Below are 15,329 nucleotides of genomic sequence, written 5' to 3'. Positions count from 1 at the left end.
TTCTTCCACCTCTCCCCACCCTGACTTGACTAAAGCTGATATGATGCCAAGGGAAGTGACTGTTAGGGATCTGTGTTATCAGTCCTCTGAAGTGACTCAGCTCTACATCTTTTAATCAAACCTTGATTTTTTCAGTTTCTAATTTCTTCCAGAAAAGACTCTGAACAGAAGGTCACAGCCTCAGGCCTATTGAAGGTAGGATAGAAATAATGACTGTAGGAAAAGCACTTCTGTAGGGATTTATCAAGGGTTGCAATTACTCTCATCATGCAAGACATGTCCGTTTGCAAGGCTATATTCAGGCACTGAATATCCTGAATATTCAGGCACTGTTGTGGCTGAAGGTTAAACCTGGTCAAGGATATTTGCTAGGTTATATTTCCACTAGAACAATTTCTGAAGTTTGATGTGGAATGTGTGCCCAGGGAAAAATAGCAGGAAAACCCCAAGTAGTAAATAGCTGTGTGGCTGAGGCACCTAGATGAGACCCAGACCATTCCTCTGCTTTGGATTATGTAGAGCAGGGATAATATTCCAGGTAAGTACCCTAACCAGCCACAGGGAACAGTTGCCAATCTTTTACTCTATAAATATGTATTAGTTCAGTGAAAGAAGGATGGACACAATAGGTGGTGGTTAGAGCAGAAGTAAGTCTGGGAATCAAATAAAACCCCTGGTCTCAGACAGTATTTTTTTCTCCAGTCAGAACTAAATGCAAACTGTGATCACCCCAGCCAAAGAATGACCTTAACTGGAGCAAGAACTAAAACCTGTAGAGTTTTGACAATGCAGGAAATATATAGAATGGACATAACACCTGTTCTTGGTTGAGTCCCATATGCACTGCCCCACAGAGACAGCCAGAAAATCCAGTACAGACAAAGCCAGGATAGCTGGATTCCCCACCTGCAAACAGATGTGCCCTGGGAATGACAGAGGCCAGCAGGGGCAGGGCCTGAGAGGCTTCCACACTGGCTGCTGCTCTGTCCTGAGTGCTCTGTCCTGCTCTGGCCTGCAGAGAACCTGGGATGTGAGCAGTTGTTACACTGGATTACACTCTCCTTTGCTACTCTACCTGCTAAGCCAAGTGCAGTTTAATAAATACAAATAACTAGCCCAACAAGTTTTTAAAGTGTCCTATGTGAAAACTGGATTTAAAAAATAAGAAAGAAAAGGGATTTGATTACTGAGGAATGCAAGTTCCATATAATCAATAATCCATATAAAAAGAGAGAGGAAAAATATTTCAAGGCCATTTTTTGTTTATCAGAAAATTAGAAAATGTGAGGCCACCTACAGAAAACCTCTAACAGCAGTTATCAGAACAGTTTATTGTGCACAACAATTTTAAATGTGTCTCTAACATTATTTAAACTATAAAGTAAAGAGAGCTTCTAACATCAGATAGTTGACAGCAGTGGAAGTAATAAAAAGCAGAGTCAGAAGATCATTACTGATATAAAGAAGGGTACTTTTCAAGACTGATTCTATAGCTCTTTGATTCTCTTTTTTTTATGAACATTTAAGATAGGCTAACTCCAGCTGTATAATGAATATATCCTTCCAATTGAAAAGTCAATATTTAACATCCATTATGTTCTGCTGTTTAGGACATGGTCCATTCAGACACCAGTGTTTTAAATCAAATTAGCCCCAGAACTATATGGAAGAAACACTGAGTATGTGTCATGAATCAAAAGCCCATGTTTTACAACACTACAGTTATAACAACACTCATGTCTGCAGATGTCAGATCAGTGTATTTTCTCACTGGGTCTATCTTAAAAAGAGTGACATAAGTTCCTTTGCAATAACCCAGAAAAACTTTTGTTTTCCTATTTCAAAAATATTTTGAAGACTGCAATTTAATAGTTCCAGGCTACTTAATGCTTTGTCATTATGACAAACTTTCCATTTGTTAGTTGATAATAATTTAGCAACTGTTTAATCTCACTTTTCTCCCACTGTCCCTTCTAAATTATGGACAACAGTGGCTCCATATTTTTATTTTGTAAATTTAACACCCTAATTGAAATTAGCTATGATTTATGACTATTAGGTCTCTAATAATACCATAGAGTCTAATTCTGCTGTTGCCCATGCTTTTAAAGTGGATTTAGATGAACAGGACAAAATATTTATTGCTGACACAATGAAAGCATATTAATTGAGTTCTGTAACACCATATTGAGGAAGAAAATATTCTTATTCCTGTTTACACATAAGCAAACAGACATGGACAGATAAAGAACTTCCTTGAGCTGGTCTCAGTTCTCTTCAAGCTGTTTAAAAATCAAAAAAGTTATCATTAAGTTCTTCCAGACAACATACTCAGTATGGAAATTTATTACTGATTTTATGCAATTATTCTGCAACTCCCATTTTGTTTGTTGATATTCTATATTAAAGCACAGATATATTTGATCAGCATATACCATGTCAAATGTCTATCTGTTTTTTCTTCTAAATAAAATTTCATCTTTAAAATTACCAGAAGATCCTTTTTCCTCTGACTTTAAATGTTCTTTTTAATAGAAACATGGAGAGCTTTGACCTCATTGAACAGGGGAGGAAAGAGACAAGGCAGTGGTAAGGCACACAACTGAAGTTTTAGTCAATGCTTTTGACCATGTGTGTAAAATAAGAGTTAGAAATATATCCTTGTTTGGTGGGCTGACCTTGGCTGGATGCCAGGTACCCACCAAGCCACTCTATCACTCCCCTCCTCAGCAGGACTGGGGGGAGAAAATAATATGGAAAAAAACCCCTTGTGAGTCAAGATAAAGGCAGTTTAATAAAGCAAAAGCAAAGGTCATGTGTGGAAGCAAATGAAAACAAAAGATTTATTCTCTACTTCTCATCAGCAGGCAATGTCCAGCCACTTCCCAGGAAGCAGGGCTTCAGTATGCACTAAATCCAAGTGATCATGAACAGACTACAGAAATTAGAGGGTGTAAAAGAATACGAAGCCATCTAGCTGTAAGTATCTATCAGATAATTATACAAGGCATCAATTATTTTTCAAGATTGTGAAGCCTGGAAAGTGTATTTATGTCTTTCCTGCATGCCAGTGACACCACAGATGATGTATATGATTAATGTTACTATGCTATTTTGACCACAAATGGCATTCAGCAATTGCAGTAATAATTTCTCAGAGAAATGGCATGAGCTAAATATTAACAGAAGACAGAAAATCAAAATTTGAGAAACCAGTCCAAATCCCAAGTGAGGCAGAAAAGGCCACAGATACCTGAATCATGAAGAAAGAAGTTTGATAAATGGAAAACAGAGACATCAGGTAGAGCAACTGTTTGCCTGCCCACTACCAGCTACTCTGTGACTTGGTGCAAATTAGACAATCCATAAAATTCTATCCCAGCCTGCACCAGATTTACGCAATTGACTCTCATGAATTCAAGGCAATCAAATGAAATAAACAGGCACACGAAGCTCTCCCATGTGTATAAGTTTTCTGCCCAAACAACTCCTGCTCTACAGTATATTTGTATTGCAAGAATGAGAGCTGATTCCATCAAGCCAGGAGACAGTCCCTGCCTGGCAGCAGGTGAAATAAACAGCACAGCCATGCTGCAGGTGTGAGATGTGATTCCATCAACCTGGGAGACAATCCCCACCTGTCATCAGCTGATGTATATGGCTCCCTCTGTGCTTCCTCCAGTAAATCTCTTGGTGCCCATGACATTGCCAGACAATGGCTGCATTCTGGTTATTTTCCACTGCAGCTGAGCTTCTGACACCCTGCAGAAAGGCAGATAACCTTTAAAGTAGCATTATCTGCACCAGACCCCCAGTGCCAAGATGAACTTACTTATGACACAGGGATAAATTAAACTCACTAGATTTAGAGAATTACTTCTGAGCTTTTCCAATGAGCAATCAGATGTGGGAACTAAGACTTACTGATAAAATCAAATATATGAAGTTGCTGCAAAAGCTATTTCACTACCACCTTCTCAACTGCCAGTGAAATAAAAGGAATGGTATAGATTGGATTAAGAATCACTGCATTTAACCAGACTAGCCAAGCTCTCTTAATTCCAAAAGTAATTGCACTTATGTTCTAGCAAGCTGGGAACTGACCTTGAGTGCAAAGAAATATTCAGCAGAGGTTGATAGCCTCAGGAATGGATACAATGCACTGAAAACAAGGCAAATCACCAAAAGACAGCAAAGTAGTCTAACCTTTTTTATTTACAGAAACACGAAGCAGTAAATCTTAATTTTGTAGGGGGAGGGGGAAAAAAAGCAATAAATATCAATACAAGCACTGTGTGCTTGGCAGTATATTGAACCAAATGAATTAAGGGAAAGGAAATTTGAGCAGGAATCCCATTCTGCTGAGGGAAGGAGGAGACACAGAGGAGACAACCAGAAGGGAGAAAGAAAGGCCTGAGAGAGGGCTTTGCCTGGCTCTGAAAGCTGTCTTCATGCAGGGTCATTGATTTAAATCTACCACTGAGCCCTGGGCAGCTGGTAAATACCAGAGGTCAAGTAAAGAAAGGGAGAGAAATCTTCAGTTTCACACTGAGGAAACAAATATGAAGGAAAAAAGAATAGTATATTACAGTGATGAAGATTAAGTAACCCACTCAATTCTAATGTATGGCCCATTCTGCAAGAAGGAAAATTAACATATTGTGATAAACTGAGGAGATTCAACAAATCATTAAACCTTTGTAAGAGTGGATGTTCCAAAGTATCAGAATAAATTTCAAAATCACCCATAATGAAAAGTATTAATGAGCGAAGAATCAAATCAGGAATCAGCTTAGGTCATTCAGTAACAAATCAAAACGAATAGCTGGTTGTGATAGAAAACCCAAAGGGCATGAGCTGAAAAGTATGCCAAAGGAATAACAGTTTAAAATGAAAAGCATGAAAAAAGCAGTAGCCAGAGCAGCTCAGGCAAACAGAGGAGGAGCGTTAAATTTGAGCAGACAGATCTCCACAGAGAGCACGCAGCACGAGGAGCGTCTCTTTTAGCTGGAACACACAGTGCTAATTTCTTTGGACTTGGAACGGGGAGAGAAAATTCAATTAAATTGCCTGAAAATTGGATGTGCCTTTAGTAGTGCTTCCAGGATGTTCCTGTTATTTCATGTACTTCAGTGACAACATTGCAGGTGTTGGACTCTAGGGGAATGCTCCAAAGAAATTACTTTTTGGTTTGAATTATGGTAAAAAACAATCCTGAAGATTAAGTTATCCCCTTTATCATTGGGATTTTAACAAAATACATTTTGTCCTGGACCCATGGTCACTTCCAACAGCAGAGGACTCTGTGGCAGTCCCAGTCTGGCTGGAACTGATGCCCTTGAGCACCAACAACCTGCACTGCCAGTGATGGTGGACCCCAAAGTAAGCTGATAATCACAAATATCTCTGAGATGGATGAAACATTGTACAGATCTGACATTTTTCACATTCCACAGAAAATGCCCTCCTGAGCGATTAAGGACCAAATCTGCCATCTTCTTCCTAGAAAGAATATCAATCTACTGTGCCTTATCCACACCATGGGATGAATCCCCTTCCAACAGTCAGAATTACATTTCCACATCCAGGGAGCTACATTTGCCTCAGGCACTGCACTAAGAAAATACAGCCATAAGATTGTTTCAAAAGTGCATGTATTTTGAAAAAGAAAAATATTTTGGTTAAGGAATTCTCCAAAATGTCAAATTTCTTTAATTTTGATATACTTAAAGAAGGGGCCCTTAAAAGCTAAAGTAAAAGTTAAAGAAAAATGTTAAAAAGCTAAAGTAAAAAGTAGGAGTTTTTCTTTAATCAGCAAATTTAAAGCCTGTAGCAGCAACTTCAGGTGCATTATTTTACTGGATAATTTTATTCACAAATAGTTGGCTGATTCAGGTTCATACTATGGAGAAATGTGTTCATAGTTGATGTAGTGAGGCTCCAGGTATCTTAACTGGTGTCTGCAGAGTTTTTGATTAAAAATACTGGCAGATTTAGGTAAGTAATTGGACAGTTTGGCCCATATTTGAGTAGGTACATTTGGAACTACTAATAAAAGTAGTAAAAACATCTCTGCTAAATATTATTTCCATTTTTAGCTTGATCTGCTGTGAAAAAATAGATTATTCTAATACAATCCAACCCTATACAACTGAGTCTACAGAAAAATAGAGTACTGTATGGGAGAAAAGAAAGACTATAAATCTGTTTCAAAGCAGCATTTTAAAAGCCATTTTAAAATTATATTTTTGCAGTAAGTGTTGGTATTTGGTAACAAAGCCTTGCTCCAAGTGATAAAAGGTTCCCTAAGAGTACTTTAATTGAAACTTTTTATCAGAATGTTGCCTGAACCTTTGCTAAATGCTACTTTCTTGCTTCAATTCAAATTTTCTTAATCTTCATTTTCACGTTGAATATTGGTACACTGTCTGCCTCATTATGCTAAAGAAAGATGAAGTGAGCTATTAACATTCTGAACAGCCTACGAGATGTTATGATATAGAATGTCATTCATTTTTATGAGTTGGCTGTCAGTGTGTGCTGCAATAAAGTTATAATTTCTCACTGACAATATGTGATGTCTGGAGTCGCTGCACAATCCTTATTAAAATTTCAATAATTGTAAATCAAAGGAAAGCAAATACGACTTTTATGAAATGGTCGCTTCTGAAAGTCAAGGAGTGCAAAGTGGGGGGAATACAAACCCAGAAGATTATTCCTGCGCTGTTCCAAGCCATCACCATCACCCTACAGTTTTCCTCCTCTTGCACAAGGCAGGGTGTGCTGAGCACCCAACACAACATTCTCAGAGGTGGCTCAGGCTGGGTTACAGTGATGGTGAAGCACTGCTTGTTTGTTGCTCCTAATTGACTCTACCTTTATGTGGCTCTGAGTGTCATCATGTTTATTGGAACAATTTATTATTATAGCTCTTCATCAGGAAAGTCAGGTGGCTCTGGAAGCAGTTACAAGTTATAATTGCCTGACAGTGAGGGAAACCAGGAGAGATTTATGTGCATACCTGGGTGAGCAAAGGTTTCAAAGCCTGTTTTCTCATAACTTTAAACTGTTGTGGAAAATACCAGGGATAGATTTATGGTATGGTCTTTTAAATGCCAAACTGTCTAGGACAATACACAGGAAAGTGAATCCTGAATTCAAAAGAAATATTTTATATATATATATATATTGCTGTGTAATGACTGTGTCTTTATTTCTACTGCTGTTAGTTTTGTTTCATATCAGAAATGTAAGAACTTTCTATCACTGTTCAAAACCTGCTGATCTTTCATTTTGAGCTTGACATAAGCTGGATGTTCAGAAGTTAAAATTGTAAAAAAATGCCCCTCAGAATAATAGCTTTTTGAAGTTATTACATACAGTCCAAAGTATTCCAGTCACTGAACCAATGAGGTCTTAATGTTGTTGGGCAATTGGACCTATTCTAGCACTTTTCCCTGCTATTTTCAGTTCCTTTCAAAGTCATTATTACTTGCAAATCACTACATGACATGCTGAATAAATGCATTCATTTAATGTATGTAATCACTGTACACGGGATAGATAATTATATGGGTAGGTTTTGAAATTTTCTTCAGCAGTTTTTAAGTACTGAAAATCAGTCAGACTCCTGGGGCTAGATATAGTTATGCTACAAAGGTTGTGTGCCCAGGAATGTTTGCACAGTGCAGTGATTATGCCAATAGGCAAAACATGCTTAGATACTCCAATACATAACATCACTCTATTTCTATTATTCTGACTATTTTTCATTATTCAAAAGTTAAGTCAAACATATTAATTTCATGATTGCATCTGACATGTTTAGTAAATTTTAACTAATAGCTTTATTTCTAACTCCACTCCTCTTCTAAACTGACTGACTCTGCTAAAATTTACAGCCTAACAGCAACACTCACATGTCACATATGATGGATATCCTTCACTGTCAGATTTCCAGTGTAGCAACATCTCAGATGTACCTCCTCAACGGAGTGCAGTCAGCAAGTGTTCATGCACAAACAAAAGTAAAGCTCTGCTTGAACATGAAGCTCAGTCTTTGCTCTGCACAGAAATGCTTGTGCACAATCCCAGCCATGGCATTTGAAAAGGTGTCCCTTCATGTCAGTAGCATACAAACACCCCAAATCATGCATGCCCGTTCTCCTAAACTTGGTTTATCACCAAAAATGTCTTCCCTTTGCTAGAAATGCTTTATGGCTGGTAGCCTTAGTCAAAACCCAGCTGTCCACATCCATCAGAAAGCTCCCAGCTGGAAAAAATAATGACTGATCAACTGAGCCATGGGAAGTAACTTCTAAAAGTATTTACTTATTGTTATGCCTCCTCATACACACAGACGAGCACACAGTGGGATTCTGGCTCACAAACCAAGACAAAGTGAGAAAGAGGGATATAGAATTTTATAGTGGGGCCAGACTTTCACCTAAAGACATGAGGTACATGACTCAGGATGACTCAGTACCAGCAAGAAATATTCTATTTTAAACAGGTCAGCTGAAGACAACTGGTTTAAAGAAGGATAAGGCAACTCCAGCCTGCAGAAATACTTCAGCTGATACAGTAATTTTTGCAGATGTCTTTAGAAGGACAAGTTTCAGTGGAAGTCAGAGGATCAAATCCACCAAAAACAGCTGGGAAGCTAAGCATATGCTCTGATGTCTGATATATCTGGTAAATCATCATTTAAAGCAATAGGCCTGAAAGTCCACTCTAATTACCAGTGATCCAGTGAATGAACAGACAATCTCTAATGCAGAATGATGCACTGGTGATTGTACCGACTGATATTTTGATATCTAGCTACACAGAGACTGCAAAAGTTGTCCAAAACATCTGATACAGAATAGCAAATATTCTTATGATTTCTGTTTATGCTGGTTCTTGAAAAATGTTTTCAGACAATATTTTAGAAACTTTATTGCTGTCATAGTACTGTTTGTCACAGCACTTTTCAAATAGATTTGTTTATTTACTGTGCAAAAATGTCAGCAACAGCAATTTTTTTAAGCCATAAAAAATATCTGAAATATTTTTCCTGTTTATTAGCATGTAATTATTTTAGGGTCTGATATTTTGTGAATAGCCAATATTAGAAACACATGCTTCTATATGGTGCATACTTCAAAACATGTAACTGGAAATCCTGTATTTTCAGCTGTCTTATGGAATATAGGAAGTGTGTCAAACCCAGGTGTTAGTCAGGATATTCAATTTAGGATCTGTCACAGTTCTGGAAAAGGGAAAGATGTGTCTGTCTTAGATGTGTGGCATGCATAATTTGGTGGGAAAATTATATATTTTCATGTCATGGGAGGTACTGTTTCACGTTTATATCATTTGTTTGGAAGTCTGAAATATCAGCCATGGAAGCAGCTAAGCCATAGGGCTTAAGGGGAAAGATTTTGTTCAGGTCTCTATACATTATGTCATGGCTATTTGAATTAAGGCAATTATACCTGGGAAATATATGTATATCATATATATGAATTTATTTATTCATTTAACCAAAAGACTTCCTGTCTGCCTTCAAAATTAATCACAACTTTACAGTGGAATTCATTTGGTGTAGGATGACTTTAACAGCAAAATTACTTGGGCATAATGCAGACACTTTACATTCACTTGGTAAAAGCCATCAGTTTGTACAGGTGCACGAAGCTGCACACACCAAAACAGAGAGGAAGCTTTTGCTTTGTAATTCTGTAATTCTCAGACCTTCCCCTATGCCTCTCTGCTCCCTGCACAAACTATCTTCCAGCCAAAGCTTGGACAGATCTGAGTGAACACCTCAGCAAACACTACAGGACCAGCAAGTGACACCAAGAACACGGTACTGCGTAATTTTTCTTTGTTCCTCAACCTATTTTGCCATAATTGATTTGATCATCAATCTGTAAATGTTTGTATATCAAGGTTTAACTTTTAAACAAAGCATGTGATGATGAGAATAAAATCAAATCTAATATATTGGACTTACAGGGATATGTACATCTTGTGACTGCTCAGTTCAGTAATAAAAGAGTATTTTCCAAGGTATATCAGCATTTTTAGTTTTGTCTCTTAACAGAGCACACTATATCCTTGTGTAGTCCTTAGTATTTAAGGTATTCAGAAAAAAACAGCATAAACAACAGCCAAATCTTTTAAGACTGAAGTACTTAGTATTCTTCCATTTAGCAGAAAGTTATGAAGTTTCATTTAAAAAGGCTAATTCTACCAATTAGCTCATCCTGTTCAAATACACATATACTGTTGGGAAATATAAAACTGGTTTATTAAATCAAAAGATATGACTGCACTTCAACTAGCACATGGGCATGAGAGATCAAGTATTCCCTATAGATTAATCCCCATGGCATCAGAGGCTGATTTGGCTCGCCAGCATTACATTAGTAAACCATCTAATCCAATTTAGAGCAGACAGGAATGTTCCATCCATTATGGTATTTCTAGTATCATTAGAAGCAGACTGATTGAATAAGCATCCTAAATCAGCCTGCAGCATGCAAGTAAATCACTGCGACTTGGACTGCAAAATCTTTTTTAAAAATAAAAATTAAGGAAAAAGAAAGAAAGAAAGAAAAAGGTCCATGTAATAGGATGGAAGCTCTCTGTGTGATTTTGATTTCTGAACTCTTGTGGACAGTGAAATTTCCTTGGTCCTTCAGTATGTAAGATCCTTCTCTCTGTAAGGTAGCAGTACAAAACACGGTGATTTGCAGATGTGAGAAGCTCCTTACTTGTGCCAAGCTTGTCTTCAAGGAAAGCAGTAGAACATCTTCCCCTCCCTCTCCCCAGTAAACAATAACAAAGAGGCTGAATGAGGGCAGAGCAGGATGCTACTCTCACAAATAAAATCTGCTGTGTAAAATTGGAGTAACCATAGTAATAAAATCTATCAATCAAATATATTACAGAGATTGCAATAGAAAGGATGAAAAGAGAGTCCAAACTTTGTATTTGCCCAAAATGAAAAACGCTCAAGTAATTACAAAAATAGTATTTTCATTCTAAACAGGCACATCTGAAAGAAAAACAATTCTTCAATAAGGAAGTAAATATATGAATAAAAGTGTTGGTGACAGTTCTTTGAGATGACACAGCTCTCAGAAAGATTTCAGCAAAGGGCCAGGCTGCAGCTTTGAAAACTGGGAATCAAATGGAATAAAACCATCAAAATGGCACATAACCTTTGCTGCCCTTTGAGACCTATCACATTGCACCAGCAGGGTCATGCAGGTCTCAGCTACACTATTTAAGCAATCATCCATAAAAAGGAAACTGCACCAGTGCACAAGGCCCTGAGTGGTTGCTCATGTACATGAAGGATTCACATTTGTTTAATGGCAAAGTTGCTCTGCTGTCAGTCAAACAGCTCCTAATCTTGTTCAGACTCTGTAATAACTGAGTTAGAAAGGAAGCTATTGATTCTTTGTGTCCCAACTGCTGAAAAAGTGAACAGCGACCCACAAGTGCAGATATGGACCTGGCAGGAATTGTTTTCGCTGCAGAGAGGAATGTATCTGAACCAAAGACAGTTTGGCAATAGAGGAAAACATGCACAGACACCAGAGGTTTCTGGAAATTCCTTTCATGGATCTTCCTCTCTACCTCCCTGAAAATGCAGTAAGTTTGAACAACAAAATTTTGATTATTAGAGGGGGGGAATTTTGCAACCAAGCTAAATATTTTAAGTTTACAGGTTTTAATTTTTGTAATGAAAGCAAATCTTTGCTTTTAAAGAAAAACAAACCATTTCTTAACAAAAAAAATAAAAACAACCATAACCTTAACAAATGCTTCATTCATTTCAAGAGAATGTTGAAAAAAAAAACTTTCAACACAATTTATTCAGAATCCTACCCAAATTTAACTTCAAAAATGAAATGTTTTCTTAGCACTACTCTGAAAAGCTCCGTCTTAAATTAAATCCATCTGAGAGAAATTAAATGGAAGAAATCATGTCAAACCCCAGCATTCATTCTTAAACAAAATGACAAACTTGCTCAAGACTCTGCTCTCGCTTTTCCACATCCTTTTGATCCCAACAAGCCTGTTTCTGGCAAATTCTTCTCATCAGGACATGGAAAATCACGCTGAGCCAGCTGGAGCTCAGGAAATCTGTTCTATCCTTTGCTTAAACTGGTTACACTGGTGCCAAACATGATTATTGTTATTAATAGCACAAACCCAGACTGAGGCAGTAAACCACACTCCTCCCAGAGCAGATTACTTGTTAAATGTTTCTTGTCGATAAATGACAAATGTGCCTGATTAGCAAAATCCAAAAGCTTGTTCTGAGGTTAAAAGGACTCAGAGTTGCAATTTTTCTAATGAACTTCCCTTCTGGTCCACAGTAGAACTCATCAGACCTACCAAATCCTATTTCTGAAGGAAAGTTCAAATGCTTTGTAGAGCTAATGCAGGAGAACTAGATTGAGTTATAGACACATATTGCTTCTCTATGAAACAGCAGGTTGAAGAATTACACTTTCCTCTTCCCTTTTGCAAGCATAGAATATTTTACTCTTTAATTTTCCCTCTGGTTTGGCTCAGCTGGGTTGGAAGGACATTAGGTGAGGACATTGACGAGAAGGATACAATCCTTTCTTGTTCTTCTTTGCTGACAAGGCAAGTGTAGACTCATTGTTCCCCTGTCCACAAGAGACAGCCCTACCACCTATGTTCCTCCCTGAGTTTCTTTGCCACAAATCTGGTTCCCCTGACACACTGTGAGTGTGGAGTCTTCTCATTAGTGTTAGGCCCTAGCCTGAGCGCCAGCATGGAGGAGGACACGGAATGGGGGAGAGATGACCTTGTGATTGACAATCCTTCCCTAGAGCTGTGACTTGCTGAACAACCAACTTGATAGCTCAAGTAAATGCCCAGAATGTTGTGTGAGACCAGATCTAAATGATCAGCCCTTAATCATTAAACTAAAGGGGGAACAGCCTGTGGTTTGGAGTCTTGGCATTATCAGAACACAATGGAAGCTCCATTTCTCAGTGCCTACCTGTCAGATGGGTTCTCTCTGCCAAGTCCATCCAACTGTCAGTGAAGTTCACAGGAGTTTCCTGGCCCTCAGCATCTTCAAAATTCAGTAGCAAAGTGGCACAAGGAGAGTATCTGCCAAAGGAAAGGCACAGATCCACTGATTAGCTTTGTGAAGAAGGAAAGTTATTTCTGGCACAGAAACAAATAACTCTTAGCCAACTTTATGCAGTGGCCACAGTTCTAGGAAAAAAACCAAACTGAACCAAACCAAACCAAACCCCAAAAACCCAGAAAAAAAAAAAAACCCAACAAACCAAGAGAGAGATTAAATTAAATTTGCTTCTGATATGACTTCAACTAAGCAAAAAGATAATAACAGAAAAGGATTTGACCTCATGTCTACAGTACCAAGAAAATTTTCACTCACTGGCAGATTTTATACACAGCAGGTGGAAAGGAAAACTAAATGTTACCATGACTGAGCTTGTATTTCCTGATATCTCAAAAGGCATTTGTTTCCCAAAGTAGAGCATTAAACAAAGAGGCAAAGGTTATGTTCCTACACACATCCTAAGTGCTGAATCTTAGTTGTGATGGAGAATATTTTTGCTTACTACAGATGCAGCATTTCTAATGAGTCAAGGTGCATCAGTGGAGTGTTTCAACTATTTGTCTACAATTTTGCTATCTTCTGAATATTCAAACTAGTGGTTGTCCTGAAGAGACTAAGCTACATATGTGCAAGGGAGGCACACACAGACACTTTTTGATCAGCAAGGCAATTTCCCAGGGCAATGTGCTGATCAACACACTGAGCCGAAACATCTGCAGGATAAAGGATTGTGTCTGAAAACTCTGTGTTTGATGCCCATAATTGTGACAAAGTCATTGCATATTCTGCTCAATGCTTTTTCTGTTTCAGCACTTTCTCACTGTACAAAGAAGCTCCAGCAGCCTCTTAAATGTGGTTGGTAACTCAAAGTACATTTGGGAAATCAGCCAGAGAGAAAGGCTTTTCTTCTGTATGTTTTGCTGCTTTTCTATGAAGTGACAGAAAAGATACACATTTGCCATGTTTACAGGGTTTCCCCTAACAAAAAAGAAGAAAAAAAAAAAAAAAAAGGAAAGAACTTGAAATATCAATTTTTTAGTATTAGTATTGTTTACTTTAGAGGCTTAAAGCTGCTTAAAATCTGTCATGTTCCTATCTAGGTAGGCAGGTTTTAAACTGTATGCTATTAACTTTTAAACTGCAGGGATGTAAAAGTCTATTGTATCTCAAGACTGAGTTTGCAGAGCTGTCAAAGATGCTTTTCCTCTGAGCTAAACATGATTTGAAAAACGTTGCAAGCCGGAGCATTTGCTGTTACTCACAAAGCACTGTTTGCCAGGGACCACACAGGCGAGTGAGGCCCAGGGGCAGCCAACCCTGGCAGCAGAATTCCCTCATCATGGCTACAAGGGAATTCCCTGGAGACAGAAAAGTGAGGTGCAAGACACCTATGGGAGAGAATAGGGTTTGCTAAACAGAGAATTGTTTCTGAAGCCTTGCTTTTCTCTATGAATATCCATTCCATGGTAGGAGAAAGGGCCACCCAAGCCCACCTGCAATGAACTGCTCTGCTGAGAAGCATCATTGCCATGCTGCTTTTGGTACCTGAGCTGCTCTCAGCAGGGTGAGTGTTCTGCTCACACACACCACGTTATTTACCTCTGGTTTCCCTGGGCCTGATCCTATGAACGGCCCTAAGATCTTACCTAAGGGGTGAAGGGCACCTCAACTTTGGGCAGAGCCCAGGTGTGAGTGCTGACAGTGTCCTTTAGCAATGTGGCTTTGATCTCCCTCAGCTTTAAAAAAACATGGGAAACAGTCTCACACTTTCTAGGGAAATACCTGACACAAGGATTGGGAGCAGCCAGAGCAATATCAGAGCACACCAGTGGATTGATTACACCTGAGTTTGGTGTTGTCAGTGTGTGCTCATGTGTTCTGCTCATATCTTCATTTTGGACACTTCGTGTGTCTTTCCAGACTGGCTGCAGAGGGAAGCAAGTGCTTAGCTCAACCCAAATGGGCAGATTGCCTTTCAAAAGGGGCCAGGGCTCCCCAGCCACTGAAGAGGCTGAGCAGGGATTTTTTGGTTATTCAGTTACTTGTGTTTCCATGTCCAAGTATAGAATTCTTTGTGATGGACTTAAAACACTTCCAAAAGGAATGAGCTAACTTTCCAGGTAACCTGCCAGGCATTTTCCCTGGCAGCACAATCCCTCTCAGCTTTGCAGACAATGTGCAGCATCCAGGATGGCTCTCC

The 15,329-nt window shown here is 38.5% G+C and overlaps 1 protein-coding gene across 5 annotated transcripts in view; it reads right to left on the bottom strand.

The window, feature by feature from the left end:
* The window catches only part of SEMA6D (semaphorin 6D), a 245,611-nt gene extending 232,479 nt beyond the window's left edge, over positions 1-13,132 (bottom strand). For all 5 annotated transcript variants that reach the window (XM_058033410.1, XM_058033416.1, XM_058033414.1 and 2 more), the window contains exon 1: positions 13,037-13,132. The gene's annotated coding sequence lies outside the window, so the exon portion shown is untranslated. The remainder of the gene's footprint in view (positions 1-13,036) is intronic.
* Positions 13,133-15,329: the final 2,197 nt, after the last annotated feature.

The sequence above is a fragment of the Melospiza georgiana genome, chromosome 13 (assembly GCF_028018845.1).
Source record: "Melospiza georgiana isolate bMelGeo1 chromosome 13, bMelGeo1.pri, whole genome shotgun sequence".
NCBI lineage: Eukaryota > Metazoa > Chordata > Aves > Passeriformes > Passerellidae > Melospiza > Melospiza georgiana.
The sequence above is the reverse complement of the archived record's forward strand: the minus strand, read 5'-3'. Positions and strand labels throughout refer to the sequence as shown.